We start from the raw sequence: 20,849 nt of genomic DNA on the forward strand, positions 1-20,849 counted from the left end.
ACGCCCTCATCATCTCCCGTCTCGACTACTGCAACCCCCTGCTCACTGGCCTCCCCGCTTCCTCCCTCGCACCTCTCCGCACCATCCTCAATTCTGCTGCCTGACTCATCCACCTATCTCCCCATTTCACCCCCGCCTCCCCCCCTCTGCCAAGCCCTTCACTGGCTCCCCATTGCCCTGAGATCACGGTTCAAAACCCTAACACTAAAATACAAGGCCACACATAACCTGTCCCCTCCCTACATCTCCGACCTGGTTTCGAGATATGTCCCCCCGCGCGATCTTCGCTCCTCTCAAGAACTTCTCCTCTTCTCCCCTCTCATTTCCTCCTCCCACAACCGCCTACAAGACTTCTCTCGTGCATCCGCCATACTCTGGAACTCTCTCCCCCATCACATCCGACACTCCCCTACCCTGGGAACCTTCAAGAAAAACCTAAAGACCCACCTCTTCCTTCAGGCCTACAGCCCACACTGAGACCCATCCGCTACACCATCTCACGCTCTCCTCTCCCCTTCCTCCTGTCTCCCCACCCACCCCCTATAGACTGTGAGCCCTCGTGGACAGGACCCCCTGCCCTACTGTACCAGGGCGCCTCGTTTGATGTTTCATGTTCGTGTCCCTGTCTGCCCCTACACTTGTAAAGCACCATGGGACCTAATGGCGCTATATAAATATTTAATAATAATAATAATAATATAGATGGTACTACCTGCACAACTGTCATAACGCCTGTTCAGCATGAATGGCCTGAGGACAGGGAGGAGAAGGAGGAGGATGAGGAGGAGAGCATGGTGAGTCATCCTCTTGGTGAGGACACGGAAATCTTGCCTCTTTGCAGCCTGGCACACATGGCTGAGTTTATGTTACGCTGCCTCTCTCGTGATTCTCGTGTTGTCCAAATTTTGGGTGACAGTCATTACTGGTTGGTGACACTTCTAGACCCATGCTACAAAGAAAACTTTATGTCTCTTATTCCCACGCTGGACAGGCCTAATAAAATGGTACAAGAATGCCCTTGTTGCGGAATTATTAAAAAAATTTCCATCTGAAAATGAAAAATGATGGCGGCAGAGGTCACAGTTCGTTGGACAACCAAGGAGTGGAGGCAAGAGTGAAAGCAAGAGAGACACAATTGCAATCCAGCAGAGGCAAGGGAACACTGTCAAAGTTCTGGGACAGTTTTCTCAGACCCTCCCATCCCACAGGCCCTGAGTCGTGGGGTATTCTCCCAAAGAGGGAAAAGTTTCGGAAGATGGTGAGGGAGTACCTTGCCGACCGTACCAACGTCCTCCGTGATTCCTTTGTGCCTAATAATTATTGGATATCTAAGCTGGACACGTGGCATGAACTGGCTTTCTACGCCTTGGAGGTCCTGGCCAGCCCTGCCGCTAGCGTTTTGTTAGAGCGGGTTTTTAGTGCCGCTGGTCGCATTATAACCGATAGGCGCATCCGCCTGTTAACTGAAAATGCTGACAGGTTAACTCTTATAAAAAGAACAAGGGCTGGATTTGGACAGACTTCTCAACACCACCGAATGATAGCAGAGAAACATAAACTCAAATCCAGTGTCTTTTTTTGGGAGGCCTAACTCTATTCCCATGGACCTCTGTCTTCACACCCAGACATAGGAATATGCTTCCTGATTTTGTCTATTGGCTCTTGTCCTACACCTTCTCCGCATCCACATCTTCCACCACCATATCTACGTCTCTTAGAAGGGGCATTGGAGTTCCTCCAAATTTTTGGCAGCCGTTGCTTCACTGCATAGGCAAACAGAATGAGAGACCCACTTCTTAATAAGGTGAACATTGTTTTCAGGAGGCCCTCCGACCTCTACGTTTTTTGCAAGGGGCATTGGAGTTACTCCAAATTTTTGGCAGCCGTTGCTTCATTGCATAGGCAAACAGTATGGGAGACCCACTTCCTAATAATAGGAACATTGTTTTCAGGAGGCCCTCTGACCTCTACGTCTCTTGCAAGGGGCATTGGAGTTCCTCCAATTTTTTTCAGCCATTGCTTCACTGCATAGGCAAACAGTATGGGAGACCCACTTCCTAATAATGGGAACGTTTTTTTCAGCAGGCCCTCTGACCTCTACATCTCTTGCAAGGGGCATTGACAGCCACTGCATAGGCGAACAATATGGGAGACCTTCTCTTTTCTAATGGGAGCATGTCGTTCGTTACTGTGGCCCAGCTATATGTGTCTTTAAACTGTGAGTAGGGTTTTTCCTAAATTTTTGCAGCCATTGCACTCACTGCATACCCTATAACTGAATATCAGACCCTCTCCTTTGTAATGGGAACATTTCATATTCGTTACTGTGGCCCAGGTGTATGTGTCCATAAATTGTTAGTGTTTTTTTTTTCTAAATTTTGGCAACTGTTGATCTCACTGCATACCCTTTAACTGTGTAGCAGACCCTCTCCTTTCTAATGGGAATATGTCATTACTGTGGCCCAGCTCTATTTGTTTTTAAATTGTTAGTAGAGTTTTTCCTAAATTTTGGCAGACGTTGCATTCACTGCATAGCCTATAACTGAATAGCAGACCCTCTCCTTTCTAATGGGAACGTGTCGTACTCATTACTGTGGCCTAGCTGTATGTGTTCTTAAATTGTTAGTGGGGTTTTTTCTACATTTTGGCAGCCGATGGACTCACTGCATACCCTATAACTGTATAACAGACCCTCTCCTTTTTAATGGGAACATGTCATTACTGTGGCCCAGTTCTATTTGTCTTTAAATTGTTAGTAGGGTTTTTCCTAAATTTTGGCAGCCGTTGCACTCTCTGCATACCCTATAACTGAATATCAGACCCTCTCCTTTCTAATGGGAAGATGCCGTTCTCGTTACTGTGACCCAGCTGTATGGGTCCTTAAATTGTTAGTGGGGTTTTTCCCAAATTTTGGCAGCCCTTGCAGTCACAGCATGGGCATTACCACTATAGGAGACCCGCTCCTTTATAATGGGAACATTTTTTTTCTCAGACCCTCCTCTATGTCTCTTCATTGGGTTGCATCCAAATTTTTGGCAGCCCTTGCAGTCACTACATATGCAATAACAGTATAGGAAACCCACTTGTTAATAATGGGAACAACAAAGCATAACCGGCCGATGGCTCTCTAGCAATAATGAGGGCCGACTGCTGGCCCTTTAATAATAGTAATGGTCTCCTGATAGCCCTATAAAAATAGGCTTTGTGACTTTCAGAGTCCCTCCATCATAAATTAAACAGGATGTGTCTGATGATGTGTCACATACCACATGGCCAGATAAGGTTGTAAAATGTTAAAATTACATTTCCTGATGAATGCATTTGTCTTGGATGAAAGCAATGCAAAAGTCCAAAAATGCATCAAAAATGCTGCGTGTGAACATAGCCCAAGGTGTGGAGGAGCATTTTTGTTTTTGTATATTTATTTTGCCTAATATACAAGTCATTACCCTGGAAAGGATGTTCCTTAACATATTTCCTAGGAAAATCCATTGTGGTTTTGTTTTTGTATGTTTTATTATGAGTCCATAAAAGTGGTGTAATACCTCAGACAACATTGTTGACAGCATTGACCTGGGAGTCAGAAATGCTTACAGGGGTCTTCCCCATGCTGTTTCCATGTCACTTGAGCACTGTTCCCATCAATTTGGGCAATTTTTAGGCCCTCTGCAGACTGCCGGGGGGTAGCCATTTGTAAAATGCTCAAGTTCCCCATAGACTTATATTGGCCTCGTTAATCGGACCGAGCACTTGAGCATTCCAATTTGCTCGACTCGAACAACGAGTACCTGAGCATTTTAGTGCTTGCTCATCACTACTAAGTACCTGAAGTAAGATCTTTTATTATTTTGTTAGGCTTTGGTCTTTTCTTCCAGTTTCATTTGAGGCGGATAAATTAGCCACAAAGTAAATGCTCCTTGTTATGCTGTGAGGTCTCACCAGATCCCAAGACATAATAAATGCTTGATGACAAAAACAATAATACTAATACCTCACTACTCACTTCATTGGCCAGCCTGCTGCTTTCAGCCAGCCATCCAGTCTTCTTCTTTCTTAGGTTGCTTTCTGCATCTCCATCCTTTTTGCTGTAGGCCAGGACATTCATCATTGTAAGACCGCAGTGCATGTCTTGGCATCATAACATTGCGACCTTATGCTGCACAGTGATGCTAACAGCCTGACCAAGACCGGAAATCCAGACCTATAGTATGGAGGTGACAGCAGAAATAATAGGACCAGATGGCTAACAGTGAGCAGTGGGACGTCAAAGAGGTGAGTGGTGAGTATTAGTTTTTTTTTTATTTGCTGCCCCTAAACAGTTCACCAAAATGGTGGCAGGGCATTTTTTTCTGCAAATTACTAATCAAATCACAAAGGTTTTAAATTTGCTTGGACCTGCAAATTTCATGAAAATCTACTCAAACTTGATCCTCCAAAGATTGATCTACTCATCTCTAGTAATCAGTTTTTGCTGTCTTTGTGATATATGTAAATATTAGATTTTTTATCCAAGGCTAGAGATAAGTGAAGTCTCCAAGGTTCGATTTGGTTCCATTCGCCAAATTTTTCAGTGCTCGCCCAACAGTTTGATGCACAGTTCGACGAACATATCCGAATCCCATTTCTTTCAATGGGAGGTAAAACCAAACGCATACAAAACACCTTCAAAGGGGACCAAAAGCTGCCAAAACAGCTCAAATTAGGGACAGACACCAGGAAAAATGGCATCATTTGACCTACAGTACAAACAGTATAATTATTATTATTTATTATTATAGCGCCATTTATTCCATGGTGCTTTACGCGTGAAAAAGGGTATACATAGCAAAAAGCTAATACAATAATCTTGAACAAAAAAGAGTCATTAACTGGTACAGGAGGAGAGAAGTGCCTGCCTTCAAGTGCTCTCAAATAATCTACAAGGGATTGGGGACGTTATAGTAGGTGAGGGTAGAGCTGTTTATGCAGCGGTATGGTGGAGCAAGAGTTACTGCGGGTTGTACGCTTGTCAGAAGAGATGGGCCTTCATTTTCCTTTTGAAGGTTTCCACGGTAGGCGAGAGTCTGATATGTTGAGGTAGAGAGTTCCAGAGTAGGGGAGATACACGGGACAAATCTTGTATGCGATTGTGGCAAGAGGAGATCAGAGGGTAGTAGAGAAGGAGATATTGTGAGGATCGGAGGTTATGTGCAGATAAGTACTGGGAGACTAGGTCACAGATATATGGAGCAGACAGGTTTTGGATGGCTTTGTATTCCAAAGTTAGGGTTTTCAACTGGAGTCTCTGGGCAATGGGGAGCAAGTGCAGGGATTGACAGAGGGGAGAGGTTGGGGAATAGCGGAGAACAGGTGGATTACTCGGCCAGCAGAGTTTAGGATAGATTGGAGGGGTGTGACAGTGTTAGAAGGGAGGCCACAGAGCAGAAAGTTGCAGTAGTCATGGCAGGAGATGATGAGGGGGTGCACTAGTGTTTTTGCCGATTCATGGATGAGGAATGTGCAGATCCAGGAGATATTTTGGAGTTGCAGTCGGCAGGAAGTGGAAAGGGCTTGGATCTCAGGTTTGAAGGAAAGATCAGTGTCAATCTTGAGAGACTGGGAAGAGTGGGCAACCGTTGACTTTGATGGATAGGTCAGTTGGGGGGGTTGAATGAGATGGTGGAAAGATGATGAATTTGGTTTTATCCATGTTAAGTTTTACAAATCTAGCAGATAAAAGAGATGAAATAGCAGACACACATTGTGGGATTCTGGTTAGTAAGGAGGTGTCACTAGGCATCAAATCTTGAAATCCCCAAGGCTTGCGGGAGAAACCTCTGTATTTAACACTTCCTCCACTGCTTCTGCCTCTTCCATCTCAGCATGTCATTTTACATAGCCTTTGCCAATGCAGTACGGATGTGGTGCAAATAACACTTGTGGAGTGGACACAGATGAAGGACCTCTGTACCCTTCTGCACATTTTCAAACTGGCTACTAAGATGGTTAGCGCTGACGATGCCATCATCAGCATTGCTATTTCGGTCATCTACATGCTGGAGCACACTTTGAATAGCCTGGGGGAGGAGGTGGTGGTCCCTGCAGAAGAGGAGGAAGCAGAGGAGGATGCGGAAGAGATAACAATATCTCTAAGCTCCGGACTGTTGTCACTCAGGTGGCTCCCATGGGAGGGTGGATTACAGTGATCAAGGGGGGCTCATGGTACCAAGCAAACTGATATTGAAGGTGCAGGAGCCGGGGAACAAATGAAGGACAAAGAGGAAGAGATATTGGACGCGCAACAGTTAGGAGATGAAGAGGATAATGATCCCCTCTCTTTTGTTTGTGGTTGGCAGTTGTGCCTGCATCACTCGTGTAAGGCAAAAGGTAACCTCCTCATCTTCCTCTTCCACCTCCTCAGATGAGCTACTCAGCTGCGGGACTCTGTAATCACACTGAGTAGGATCTTCAACCTCGTCATCATCCATAGTGTTATCCCATTCCTCGCCCTCAGTGTAACCCTTCTCCTCTTATTGCCCTGAAAGCACAGTACAGTCCGCATGAAACTCAGGTATCTGAGTCTCATCAGGATCACCTCCCTCCCCAGTGGTTAAAGTCTGGTGACGAGGGTCAGGATACTGTTTAGACCCTACTCCGCCCTGCCCCGAATCCAACCTAAAAAAAATTTGGACATTGGTGCAGATGCTTTCTTCCTCTTCTTGACTCTGTGAATGTTTGGAATGCACTTCTGATGCCCATGGAATAGAATGGATGAAGAGTTCTACAGACTCGCACATCTGTGGTTCGCTACAGTCAGTTGGGCACTTGGACAGTTGTAACGCAGGGGGAAGCAAGGGTAATTGGGGTGCCACCTCTGTGGACTGTACTGTGTGTGATGTTGAGGTGAAGGAAGAAGAGGACAGGCAACTTGAAGCAGCGCTTGACATCCACTGGAGCACCTGCTCTTTCTGACCCTTATCAACAAGGCATATCGCTGTGCAGCTGCCAAAGAAAGGGAGTGGAGTAGCCCATTCACTAATAAAAGTTGTCAGTTGTCTTCGGATAGGACATGATGGTGTTGGTTCACTAGTGCTTTCACTAACATTACCACCTACCCCTCATATAAATGGAACACGAAGCCTATTCCCCCTTCCACTGTGACCTCTCTTTTTCCCACTCATGTTGCTCAGATAGTGTGATAGGAGCACGTTTTTAGCAAAACAAAATTAGATTTTTTTCCTCTGCAACAGCTCTGCACACACCTGAATTTCAGCGGCACTAACTGACAAGGTAAGATATGACTTGCTGTATAACATTACTAACAGAAAAAAGTATTTTTTTAGTGTGGAACTGTGGATGAGGCCTATACAATATACGAGATATTCTAAAACTATTTCAAACTGAGATGTCCCCTGCTGTATAACATTACTAACAGAAGAAAGTATTTTTTTGGTGTGGATGAGGCTTTATATAACATATGAGATACTCTCCAAACTATTTCAAACTGAAATGTCCCCTGCTTTATAATGTTACTAACAGAAGAAAGCATTTTTTTTGTGGATGAGGCCTGTATAACATACAAGATATTCTCCAAAGTATTTTAAACTGAGATGTCCCCTGCTGTATAAAGTTAGAAACCGAAGTGTTTCCTTTTACTGTGGATGAGGTCTGTATAACATAGAATACAGGTGCATCTCACAAAATTAGAATATCATGAAGAAGTTAATTTATTTCAGTTCTTCAATCCAAAAAGTAAAACTCGTATATTATATAGTCTTTACAAACAGAGTGATCAATTTCAAGTGTTTATTTCTGTTAATTTTGATGACTATGGATTACAGCCAATGAAAACACAAAAGGTATTATCTCAGTAAATTAGAATACTTTATAACAACAGCTTAAAAAATGTTTTTAAAATCCGAAATGTTGACCTACTGAAATGTATGTTCAGTAAATGCGCTCAATACTGGGTCGGGGCTCCTTTTGCATCAATTACTGTATCAATGTGATTGATACATTAACAGAAATAAACACTTGAAATAGATCACTCTGTTTGTAATGACTCTATATAATATATGAGTTTCACTTTTTGTACTGAAAAACTTAAATAAATTAACTTTTTCATGATATTCTAATTTTGTGAGATGCACCTGTATATGCTGCAAGATATTTAAAACTCAGATCTGGCCTGCTGTATCATGTTAGGAACAGCAAAAAATAGATTTTTTTTACTCTGCATAAATTCTGCATACAGCTGAATTTCACTGCCACGTAACACGTTTGCGAGAGAAAAAAATATTTTTTTAGTCTGGCTAGCAACAGAAAAAAATCAATTTTTTTACTCTGAAAACTTCAACGCCACTAACGTAGTAGGTGGCTTTTAGCAGATTGTATCACGTTTGCAACACAAAAAAATCTTTTGTGGACTCTGCCTAGCTAGACAAAAAAACGATTTTTTACTCTGAAAACAGCTGAAGTTCACCACCACTAAAATAATAGATGGTTTATAGCAGAATCTATTACGTGTGCATACAGCTGAATTTTTACCCCCCAAAAAATGACAAAGTGGGCTACCACAGCATGCACTATCACATTAGGAAATGAAATAAAAAGGTTTTTGTGCTCTGCACTGAGAAGCTCTGCAGAGTCTGCAGAGAGCTGAATTTCAACCCCACAAAATCAAAAGGTTGCCTACAAGGCCTTGCTTGCTTTATTACCTTAGCAAGTGCAAAAATAGATTGAAGGCATACTCGTACATACAGCACAATACAACCAGTGCACAACACAGTTTTGTCATGGGCCCTGCTGTTTCTGTCTGAATCTCAGTAATTTCACAAGAAATAAAAAATGTGCTGCAAGGTCAATTTCACAGGTACACAGCAGACGAGTTATCTACACTATCTGACTTCCAAACAAGCACCCATCTATCTAGGTAATATCTCTCATTACACAGGAGCAGAGTGCAGGAGCAGCGTCTATCACCGATCGTGTGACATGCATAAAATGGTGCTGAGGGAACATGGCCGCTTTTTATATAGAGAGGACATGTGATTTCAGCAGCCAGTGGCAGAAGCCCTTGTGTCTGGACAGTGTGGATGCTTCCTATGCTCTGATTGGCTAGCCGCGCTTTCCTCATTTAAAGTTACAGGGAAAAAGAAAAAAGATTACAATCTCACCCCTGATCTGACCTGTGCTGAGCTATCACCAGCCCCCCACCCACACATCTAACATCTCCCCCCACTCATCATACATAAGCACTATGCTAGCAAAACTGTTAAAAACGCAGTGGTCGCCCCGCATTCACGTTCCGCACTTGTTCGCCGAACGGTGCCAATTTTAAGGAAAAATGCTTGCCTTTCCAGATCACGAATCTGAATGTGCCACATTCGTAATGAACTTAAGTTTGGAGATCGGATTTCAAACATATTCACTCATCACTACTCATGAGCGCCTTCTTTCAGCACTGTCTGCAATGTCTGCAACATGTTTGTTGCTCATATTGTTAGGATTAGAAAGAGTGCTGACTACTGGGTTGCCACTCTGTACGATCTACGGTACAAGAGTACATTTTGCCATATGCTTCCCCCCTAGAAGGGGACGTGCCCATGCTGGAGTATCAAAACAGACTTGAAGACAATCTTGAGAGTGGTTTTCCCCAAGACAGCAGTGAGGCAAACAGTGTTCATCGCAGTTATAGACTTCCAACCTTGGGAAAAGTGAGTATTCAACCCAAAAACATTAGCAGCCTTGCAGCTCTGGGGTCCTGGGTTCAAACCCCACCAAGGACAACATCTGCAAAAAGTTTGTATTTTCTCCCCGTTTTTGCGAATGTTTCCTCCAGGTACACATTTTTCTTTCCATACTCCAAAGAAGTATTGATAGGAAATTTAGATTGTGAACCCCAATGGGGACAGTGGCACTAATGTCTTTAAATGTCTATGAAGCACTGTGGAATTTCATTCCTTTATTAGACCAGACCGTGCACCTGCAGAACCGAGCACATGTCTGACACATAGTGAACAACTGGAGAAAATGGTGCAGGAGTATCTTGAGCTCAATATCAATTCCATCGGGGGGAGGTTGAACCCTTTTGAATTTTGGCATAGAGAAAATTGAAGCGTGGCCTGAGTTTGCCTGTCATGCTTTAGAAGTTTTGTCATGGGCGGCAGACAGCGTTCTCTCAGAATGTGTCTTCAGTGCTTCTGGTGTCCTGATGGATAAGCGCATCTCGTTGTCCCCTGAAAATGTAAACCACCTAACTTTCATCAAGATGAACAAGTCATGGATCTCCAATGACTTCTGCACCCCAGTCGCACATCGGGAAAACTAGGCTGCATTGATCTTTCATTATTGCAGCCTGTGACACCTTTGTCATGGCTTCTGTGCCTATTGTTGCTAGTGCTGCTGATGTTACTAAAATTTTTTCAAAATTTGGAGACTCGAAGTTGGGGACCATCTGATGGGTTGCCTGTAGTGGATAGGCAGTGGTAGGTATTAGCGTCCCATTATACTATTTTTACTATAGGGATATTGATAATGTCTGTAAAGTGCTATGGAATTATTAGCCGCTATGTAAGTGAGTAAAATAAATAGATAGAAATTGATGCCACTTTAGTGGTATCTGACCATAATTATTGGAAGTGCTTGGTCTCCAAGTTGGGTGTCCTTCATGTGTGTTGCCTTAATTTGGCAGAGCTCTCAGAGCACCAGGCCTACCTACACCTGTCCCTCATCCACCAATTACTGATCAAAGTTTCAGCTAGAAATGCTGCTTCAAGCCCTGTCCAATGCTTAAATGTGGCATTGTTTCAGGACCACGCTATTAGCACAACCAATTTAGATTCTGAAATTTGGATTCCTGGATAAAGCACAATATTAGCACAAAATATTATCTGCTGAAATGTGGCCTGATTTCTGGACCACGCTGTTAGCACAAAGAATTTATACTGTGAAATGTGGACTCCTGGCTGAAGCACAATACTAGCACAAAATAATTAAAAGCTGAAATGTTGCCTAGTTTCTGTAGCAAGGTAGTAGCACAACAAATTTTGATTTTATAATGTGAGCCCCTGTATGGAGCAGAATATCAGCACCAAAGAATTAAAAAATCAAATGTGGCATAGTTTCTGTAGCACGGTGGTAACAGCAAAAATTGAGTAATGTGAAATCCTGGATGGAGCAGAATATCACCACCAAAGAATTAAAAGCTGAAATGTGGCCTGCTGCATGTATCACGGTAGTAACAGAAGAAATTTGATTTTTTACTGTGAAAGAGCCCTGGATACAGCAGAATCTCAGTGCAAAAGAATTACAAGCTGTGATGTGGCCTGCTTTATTTAGCATGGTAGTAACAGAAAAAATTAGATTTGTTACTCTGGACGAGCCCTGTATACAGCAGAATGTCAGCGCAAAAAAACTACAAGCTGAGATGTGGACTGCTGTATGTATCACAGTAGTAATAGAAGAAATTTGATTTTTTACTGTGGACGCAGCCTGTATACAGCAGAATCTCACCGTAAAAGAATAGAGAAGCTGAGATGTGGCCTGCTTTATGTATCATGGTAGTAACAGAAGAAATTAGTTTTTTTTTACTGTGGAAGAGCCTTGGATACAGCAGAATCTCTGTGCAAAAGAATTATAACCTCAGATGTGGCCTACTTTCTATAGCACTGTAGTAACAGAACACATTTATATTTTATTATGTCAGCCCTGTATGGAGAAGAATATCAGCACCAAAAAATTAAAAGCTTGAAATGTGGCATGGTTTCTGTAGCACAGAAGTAAGACAACAATTTTTGACTTTATAATGTGAACCCCTGTATGGAGCAGAATATCAGCACTAAAGAATTAGCTGAAATATGCCCTACATTATGTAGCATGGTAGTAGCATAAAGAAATTTGATTTTTTACTGCCGATGAGGCCTGGATACAGCAGAATATATGTGCAAAAAAATTACAAGCTGAGATGTGGCCTGCTATATGTATCACGGTAGTAAGAGAAGAAATTAGATTTTTAACTTTGGACGAGCCCTGTATACAGCAGAATCTCAGCCCAAAAAAAATGACAAGCTGAAATGTGGCCTGCTTTATGTAGCACGGTAGTAACAGAAATTTTTTTTTTTTTTACCATGGAGCCCTGGATACAGCTGAATCTCAGCGCAAAAGAATTACAAGCTCAGATGTGGACTGCTTTAGGTAGCACGATAGGAACAGAAAAAATTTGAGTGTCAAAGGTGTACTCCTGCATGAAGCACAATATCAGCACAACAGAGTTCTATGCTGAAATGTGGCCTGGTGTCTCTGTCTGGACCACACTAATAGCTAAAACGATAGATCTGCTGGAAGGTCAATTTCAAAGGCTCACAGGATCCTATCTATCTAAACTATCTGACTTACAATCAACTGCCTAGCTAACTATCTCAATCTTTCAGTATACAGAAGCAGGAGCGGCCTCTCTGCACTGTTACACTGACAAAATGGCGCTAAAACAACATGTCTGCTCTTTATGTGGAGAGGGACATGTGACTTCAGCAGCCAATGACAGAAGTCTTTGTGTCTGGACGTTGTGGATGGTTCCTGCACCCTGATTGGCTTGCCGGAATCTCCACACATTAAGTTAAGAAAAAAAAATAAGATTAACAGTCTACCGCTACTCTGACCTCTTCCCACCCACTCCCCTCATCAAACACGTCCCCTCCGCTCATCATACAGCAACACTATTCTAGCCAAAGTCATTAAAAATAAAGTAGTGGAAACGCAATCGTTTACCGCAGCTTTGCCGAATTTGGCTGATTTTCAGTAAAAATGCTTGGGTATCTGATCAGGAATCTGAATGTGCAATGTTCATGGTGAATTTGAAAAAAGCAAATGTTTTCCGAACATGTTCGCTCATCTCTCTCCAACACAAGTTGAGCTAGGCACATATTTGCAAATTATTTTTAAATTACTAGTATGCAGAATACCTCATTTATCATGTCCAATAACATCTCAGAAATATCACCTATGCTACATCAATAGATAAAAATATATTCATTATAGGATACCAGTGAAATACTGTTGTACTGTAGGAAATGTAAAAATGTTGGTCTTGCTTTTATATCTAATGCTTCATCTTTCCAAGTTCCATACAGAAGGTGACAAAATTTATATGAGTAAACTAAAAACATGTATATCAATTTTTTCTACAAATCTATAAACATGTCAAATGAAAAAGTAGATCTTCCTTCCTCTTTTCAAAGAAGAATGTTTGAAAAAAAGTGCAGAGAGTTCAGATTTGGTTTGGTTGGAAAAATATGTTGAAAGACAATGTTCTGAATAAAGCTTAACAAAATACAGCTTTTCTGTATGAGGACAGTATGCTGGTCTACACTATTTGTGCTGAAAGTGTCAGAATTTTCTGTGACTTGATGCATGAAGACATTTCTCATGCATGATTTATTTCATGTGACAATAAGGGAATTGAGATGTTTACATGTGATTCACTTTCTGTTGTCATTGTGAAAGTGTATTCTATCCCATGGTATATTGATCAAATGATGACATTTTTTAAAGAATAACCACATATCAATATACTGAAACTTGCAGGCACAATATTTAAACTTATAAATTGAATATGACAATTTTTACACAGCCTAATGTTATTTGTTGTCAGTCACCTTTATTTGCCTTTCATTGTTATTTTTGTTTTAATCTTGAAAAGGTTAATGAAAATATCAATCTCTACCATTACACTCTATTTCTTTGCAGTCAACTTGATTAAAGTCTACACAATAAAGACTTAAACAGCCTGATAGAAACTTGAGTTTTTGCCTTAGGTGTTTTATTCACACTTTTGAGATTCCAGGGACATTCACATGTTCCTCTTCCAATGTGGTGTACTTAACTCTGTGCACTATATGTCTTACTGGGGGTTTCTATGTTGGAGAAAAAACAAAAATGTGGTCAAAGAACAATGTTGGAGAAAGAAAAAAAAATGTTGTCAAACATTTCTGTGGTCCAGTACATGACATAAACAATATGAAAGTTGTCATATTAAAATGTTACTTCAAATCACAAAAACACTGAAGGGTCTGGGAACAAAAACTGATGACAGTCTTTGATACCCTCCACACAGGACTAAATGTGTCAAAAGGAATTATGACTCACTACAAAATCTGAGGAATCTGCTTCAGAGACAGTGAGGGCATCAGGTCTCTGATCTTGCATTAAATTGGGACAATAAATCATTCACACCACTTATCTAACCTAATCAAGGTTTCACTCTCAGAGTCAGTTTGTTATTTAAATACCCATTTGTTATGCCATGTCTCTTCTCTTTTTGTGTATACATGTGTTTTTCTTCAGATACTTTGTTATACCACGTCTGATGAGGAGACCTAAGTAGTCTCGAAAGCTTGCTTTGTAACATCACTTATTTTATTTTTTTGTTAGCCATTAAAAGGTATCATAACTAGTGTTGAGCGATACCTTCCGATATCAGGAAATATCGTATCGGATTGGATCGGACCGATACTCAAAAAGTATCGGATAACGCCGATTCCGATACCGGAAACCAATGCAAGTCAATGGGACAGAAATATCGGAATGAAAATAAACCCTTTCTTTCCTTGTAGGTTAATTCTACATGAAGTAAAACAACTAAGAATAATGTAGAATGTATTATGCGAAAAGCCGGCAATTCATCAGCGCATACACCGGTACCCGACAATTTACAACAGAAAGAATAGAGCTTCACACATACAAAAATATGGCAAAGCCCACGTCAAAATTTTTGGGAAAAATTAATTAAAAAATAAATAATAATTTAGGGACTGCATCTTTATTAACTCCTCAAATGTCATTTAGTGTTAAAATAAAGGATTTTTTTTAAAAAAAAATTGGCGTGGGATGCCCCATAATTTTAGTCTCTAGCGGAGGTTAAGCAGACGGCTGGGGCAGATGTTTGAAGCCTGGGAAGGTGGTAATACCCACGGAGCTTCCCAGACTACTAATATCTGCCCCCAGCTGAATACCTAGCCTTTACTAGCTATTAAAATGGGGGACCCCCCAAAAAAATGATGTGGGGTCCCCCCTATTGTAATAGCTAGCAAAGGCTAGGCAGACAGCTGGGGGCTGATATTAATAGCCCAGGAAGGGTGCCATGAATATTGGCTCCCTCCCAGGCTAGAAACACCAGCCGTCAGCCGCCCCAGAAATGGCGCATCCATAGGATGCGCCAATTCTGGCACTTAGCCTCGCTCTTCCACGCTGCCCTGGTGCGGTGGCAGGGGGTAATGGGGCTGGGGTTCATGTCAGCGCCAGCTGCCATGAAGCCCAGGTTAGTAATAATCGGCGTCTATAAGACACCCCCATTACTAACCTACAAAGTGTTAAAAAGAAAACACACACTACACCCAGAAAAAAATAATTTATTTGAAATAAAACACACCATTTTATTTAATTCTTAGTTTACTAAAAAAAAATAGTTACCTGTCCACGTTCCTGTGCTTATCTCCCATGCACAGCTGTCACATCTGGAGATGGTGACAGCTGTGCATGGCTGCTGTAAGCTCACACTGCCGGGAACACGTCCGCTCCCGGCAGCGGGAGCCACTGACTGAGGTCACCGGAGTGCATTCAGGCAGCGCAGCTCCGGAGACCTCCTTTACGGCACTGCTGTACCGTGGGAATTTCTCACGATACAGCAGGGCCGTAAAGGAGCTGACCGGAGCAGCGCTGCCTGAACTCCGGTGAACCCGCTTATGCAATGACGGGGCTGCTTTACGGCCCCATCATTCTAGCGGCGGCAGCGGTTCAGAGCGGTCACATTCTATGTGGCTGCTCTGAACTGGAGATCATCGTGGGACACTCGTGGACTACTACGGAGGGGTAAGGATAAGGTTGTGGTTTATTATTTTATATTTTATTACAGGAGATCGATGGCTTCGGGGAATTAGGTGTCTAGGTGAGTATAGGTGTAGTTTTTATTTTTTACTTTATTTTAGGTGGCGATCGGCGGGGACAGGTAATGTATGAACTAATTTATTGTAGGTAACCACTGGCCACCAATGACATGTATTTAAAATTTATTGGGGACACAGTAGGGCAATTTAAATAGCAGGATCAGGCTGATGGGAACTACTGCTCCCATCGAGCTGATCCTGCTGGCACGAGTGGACGGGGGACAGACATAGGCCGATGGGAGTAGTAGTGTCACATCGGCCTATGTCTGCCTGCACGCACACACCCCCAGACATCGCGCAGACATCGCACAGACACCGCACACACTCGCAGACATCGCACAGACACCGCACACACCCGCAGACACCGCACAGACACCGCACAGACACCGCACAGACACCCCACACACCGCGCACACCCGCACAGACACCCACACACACCAATCATAACCGGTCTGGGAGGTGTGGCTGACCTGTGCGACTGTGGGAAATTTCATTTCAGTTCATGCAGTCAAGCATGAACTCACATGAACCCTCTGAGGACACCGCAGCGACTTCAAATGAACAGCTGATCAGCATCACCTGATACCTCAGCTGTTCATTTGAAATAACCGGCGGGAAAGCGCAGCACAGAACGGGAAAGCCGGCGGTGAAGTCTTTTCACTGCCGGCTTCCCCACCTGGGTTCTTCGCTCCCCGCTCCTTGGTGCTGCACTCCCCGCCCGGTCCTAACTTACGATCGGGATGGGAGGTGGCGAGGGGAGCGGAGGATCGGGGTGGGAGGCTGCGGGGAAGCAGTATGGGGCTGTGTGATTGTTTAAACGCTGGCGGCTTTTTACCGCGCGCCGGCTTTTAAACAATCAGGAGAATTCTCCCACGCTGGGATGGCATTCTGATGACAGGCTGGATCTCAGCTGAGCGCTGCCATCCAGCTTGTCATCCTTCAGAGACACTGCAGAGCGCAGGCATTATGGGAACTTCCGATTCCGGTATTCGATATTGTAAAAGTATGGGAATTAAGTATCGGAATTCCGATACCGCGAATATCGGCCGATACCCGATATTTCAGTATCGGAATGCTCAACACTAATCATAACTACAAGATTTTTATTTTGTTTCTCCCACTAAGAATAATCAATCTTTTTTCAACTGGCTAACACGGTACCAAAACCTTTTTTTTTTTCACACTTTTAAACATACACATCCAGAACAATGCTTCTGGTGAATTTATTTACTTACTAATTATTCTGTAGGCAACACTTTGAGTTATGTAAAGCTCTTCATCAGGTATAAGATGAATAGGTCTGAATTATGGATGCGCAAGGATGTTGGGGACAGAAGGCTCCCCAAAAGGGGTTGAGAGTTCAACATAAGGTAAACCCAATGTTCACTGGTCCAATAAACATTGGATTTCACATATAGGGAGGCCTCCATGCAATAACATGCTCTTTGATTCTACAATCCAGTATCCCAAAGTGCCGTTCTTTCATGTCACTTGCATTCTTACAATAACATATGAGATTGAGAAAAAAAGCACATATAAATAAATGCATTGCATCAAATGTATAAAAATTAATAAAATACATAAAAACTAAAAAAATGAAGCTAAAAAATGTTCAGTGGGGCTAAGGTGAAGTACAAAGCACTGTGGAGGAACTAATCTGTCTGACCCTTAATTGGTGGTTGTCTTGGGTGGGTTAATATCATTGTGACACTTAGATGGCTTATCTTAAGGATAGGCCATTAGAGGGGATTTACAGAAATCTTTTTTTTATTATCAATTTGAACATTGTAAAATATAACATGTCGCGTCTGAGCTGTTACTAACAATATAAATGGCATGACTCTTTCCTGACATGGCTGCTACATCATATCAGTAATCAGCAGTTCCTCACAGTAGTGTAACTTCGTCTAATCAATTGGCCATAAGGAGAACCTTTGAACCAGAGCTGAGGCTGGTCTCCAAAATGTCAGGTGTGAATATGGTCAAGAGATATGAGAAGGGTATGTGGTGTATAAAAAAAAACTTATGCTTGTGTCCTCTCTTAATGATGCTTTTTCTATATTACACATCCACACTTTTCTTTGTGAACACATCATTTCTCGCAAAGAAAAGGGAGACTATAACATGGACACAATAAAAACCACATTTTGTTTTGCAGTTGTTTGTTATGATTTTGCTCTTGATTCTGAGTGAATGATTTGCTTTTAAACACTATTTTACAATAATTGAATTTTAGGATCCCAATGCAATTCTCTTTGACCATACTGTCAAGTTTCAGAAAAGCATCTTTTACTGAACAAAAGCTGTGAAATGCCATCTTAGCTGTACTATCATGGGCTGACCTTTCTAATGACAGAAGTGTGTGTATCATGGAAAGAATGGGCAAAAATGGATATTAGAGCATCCAATAAATGAAAAGATACTGAAGAAATGAAAATTTCACATGTACAAAATCTCAGGTTTTACCAGGTCAAGACATATGAAAGTTACTTAGAGTTATATACTCTGGTTGGTTGAGTAAATATCTTGTCTGCATGTGGATGTCATGATATTTGTTGTTATAAACGGATGTTATATGGCATTAAGGAACAATGTTAAAGCGTCTTTTTTTCAGTACTGGAGTGGTGGTACTAAACTAAGGTCCCTACCCTCTGTCTTATACTTACCCTCTGGCGTCCTCACCTTTTTTCAACACTATTCTGGTCCCGCGCTGCCATCTTGTGACCGCAGCTTTTGACTGGCCAGAAATCAGAAGATACGTCACAAGCTCTTAATGCAAGTCTATGAGAGCCAGAGAGAGGTTCTTATAGACTTGTATTGAACTGTGGCCAGACAATGTGAACTGAGGTCTAAGATGGCAGACATACAAGAAACAGAGGCATGTTCACACTAGCAAAAAAGAAGCAAGACAAAAATATATCTCATACCCTACCATAATTATATATAAATGTAAAGCAAAATTGCATAATAAATATAGGGTACTTAGTGAACTATTTTTGATCAAAAAAAGTATACAAGCCGTCCCACCAGCGGCAAGGTGACCCTAAATTGGGACGGTACCTATACTGCCTATATTAAAAACCTTACTGTATATCAAAGTTGAAGTAATGCATATAAAAGGGTAGACAAATAGGACCGGGTCCCAACTCCAGACCACCTAGGCCCGTGGTAAGCTACATATATACCAATCAGCTCAACAAAGGGCATGCCACACCCTTAAATTGCACAGAATGCAAACAAGTCAAAAAACCAGACAATGTGAACTGAGGTCTAAGATGGCAGACATACAAGAAACAGAGGCATGTTCACACTAGCAAAAAAGAAGCAAGACAAAAATATATCTCATACCCTACCATAATTATATATAAATGTAAAGCAAAATTGCATAATAAATATAGGGTACTTAGTGAACTATTTTTGATCAAAAAAAGTATACAAGCCGTCCCACCAGCGGCAAGGTGACCCTAAATTGGGACGGTACCTATACTGCCTATATTAAAAACCTTACTGTATATCAAAGTTGAAGTAATGCATATAAAAGGGTAGACAAATAGGACCGGGTCCCAACTCCAGACCACCTAGGCCCGTGGTAAGCTACATATATACCAATCAGCTCAACAAAGGGCATGCCACACCCTTAAATTGCACAGAATGCAAACAAGTCAAAAAACCAGACAATGTGAACTGAGGTCTAAGATGGCAGACATACAAGAAACAGAGGCATGTTCACACTAGCAAAAAAGAAGCAAGACAAAAATATATCTCATACCCTACCATAATTATATATAAATGTAAAGCAAAATTTTTTTTGCTAGTGTGAACATGCCTCTGTTTCTTGTATGTCTGCCATCTTAGACCTCAGTTGAGCTGATTGGTATATATGTAGCTTACCACGGGCCTAGGTGGTCTGGAGTTGGGACCCGGTCCTATTTGTCTACCCTTTTATATGCATTACTTCAACTTTGATATACAGTAAGGTTTTTAATATAGGCAGTATAGGTACCGTCCCAATTTAGGGTCACCTTGCCGCTGGTGGGACGGCTTGTATACTTTTTTTGATCAAAAATAGTTCACTAAGTACCCTATATTTATTATGCAATTTTGCTTTACATTTATATATAATTATGGTAGGGTATGAGATATATTTTTGTCTTGCTTCTTTTTTGCTAGTGTGAACATGCCTCTGTTTCTTGTATGTCTGCCATCTTAGACCTCAGTTCACATTGTCTGGTTTTTTGACTTGTTTGCATTCTGTGCAATTTAAGGGTGTGGCATGCCCTTTGTTGAGCTGATTGGTATATATGTAGCTTACCACGGGCCTAGGTGGTCTGGAGTTGGGACCCGGTCCTATTTGTCTACCCTTTTATATGCATTACTTCAACTTTGATATACAGTAAGGTTTTTAATATAGGCAGTATAGGTACCATCCCAATTTAGGGTCACCTTGCCGCTGGTGGGACGGCTTGTATACTTTTTTTGATCAAAAATAGTTCACTAAGTACCCTATATTTATTATGCAATTTTGCTTTACATTTATATATAATTATGGTAGGGTATGAGATATGTTTTTGTCTTGCTTCTTTTTTGCTAGTGTGAACATGCCTCTGTTTCTTGTATGTCTGCCATCTTAGACCTCAGTTCACATTGTCTGGTTTTTTGACTTGTTTGCATTCTGTGCAATTTAAGGGTGTGGCATGCCCTTTGTTGAGCTGATTGGTGTATATGTGGCTTACCACGGGCCTAGGTGGTCTGGAGTTGGGACCCGGTCCTATTTGTCTACCCTTTTATATGCATTACTTCAACTTTGATATACAGTAAGGTTTTTAATATAGGCAGTATAGGTACCGTCCCCATTTAGGGTCACCTTGCCGCTGGTGGGACGGCTTGTATACTTTTTTTGATCAAAAATAGTTCACTAAGTACCCTATA

Source organism: Phyllobates terribilis, unplaced genomic scaffold (assembly GCF_046119375.1).
Source record: "Phyllobates terribilis strain yellow unplaced genomic scaffold, ASM4611937v1 Scaffold_11__3_contigs__length_659146591, whole genome shotgun sequence".
Lineage (NCBI taxonomy): Eukaryota > Metazoa > Chordata > Amphibia > Anura > Dendrobatidae > Phyllobates > Phyllobates terribilis.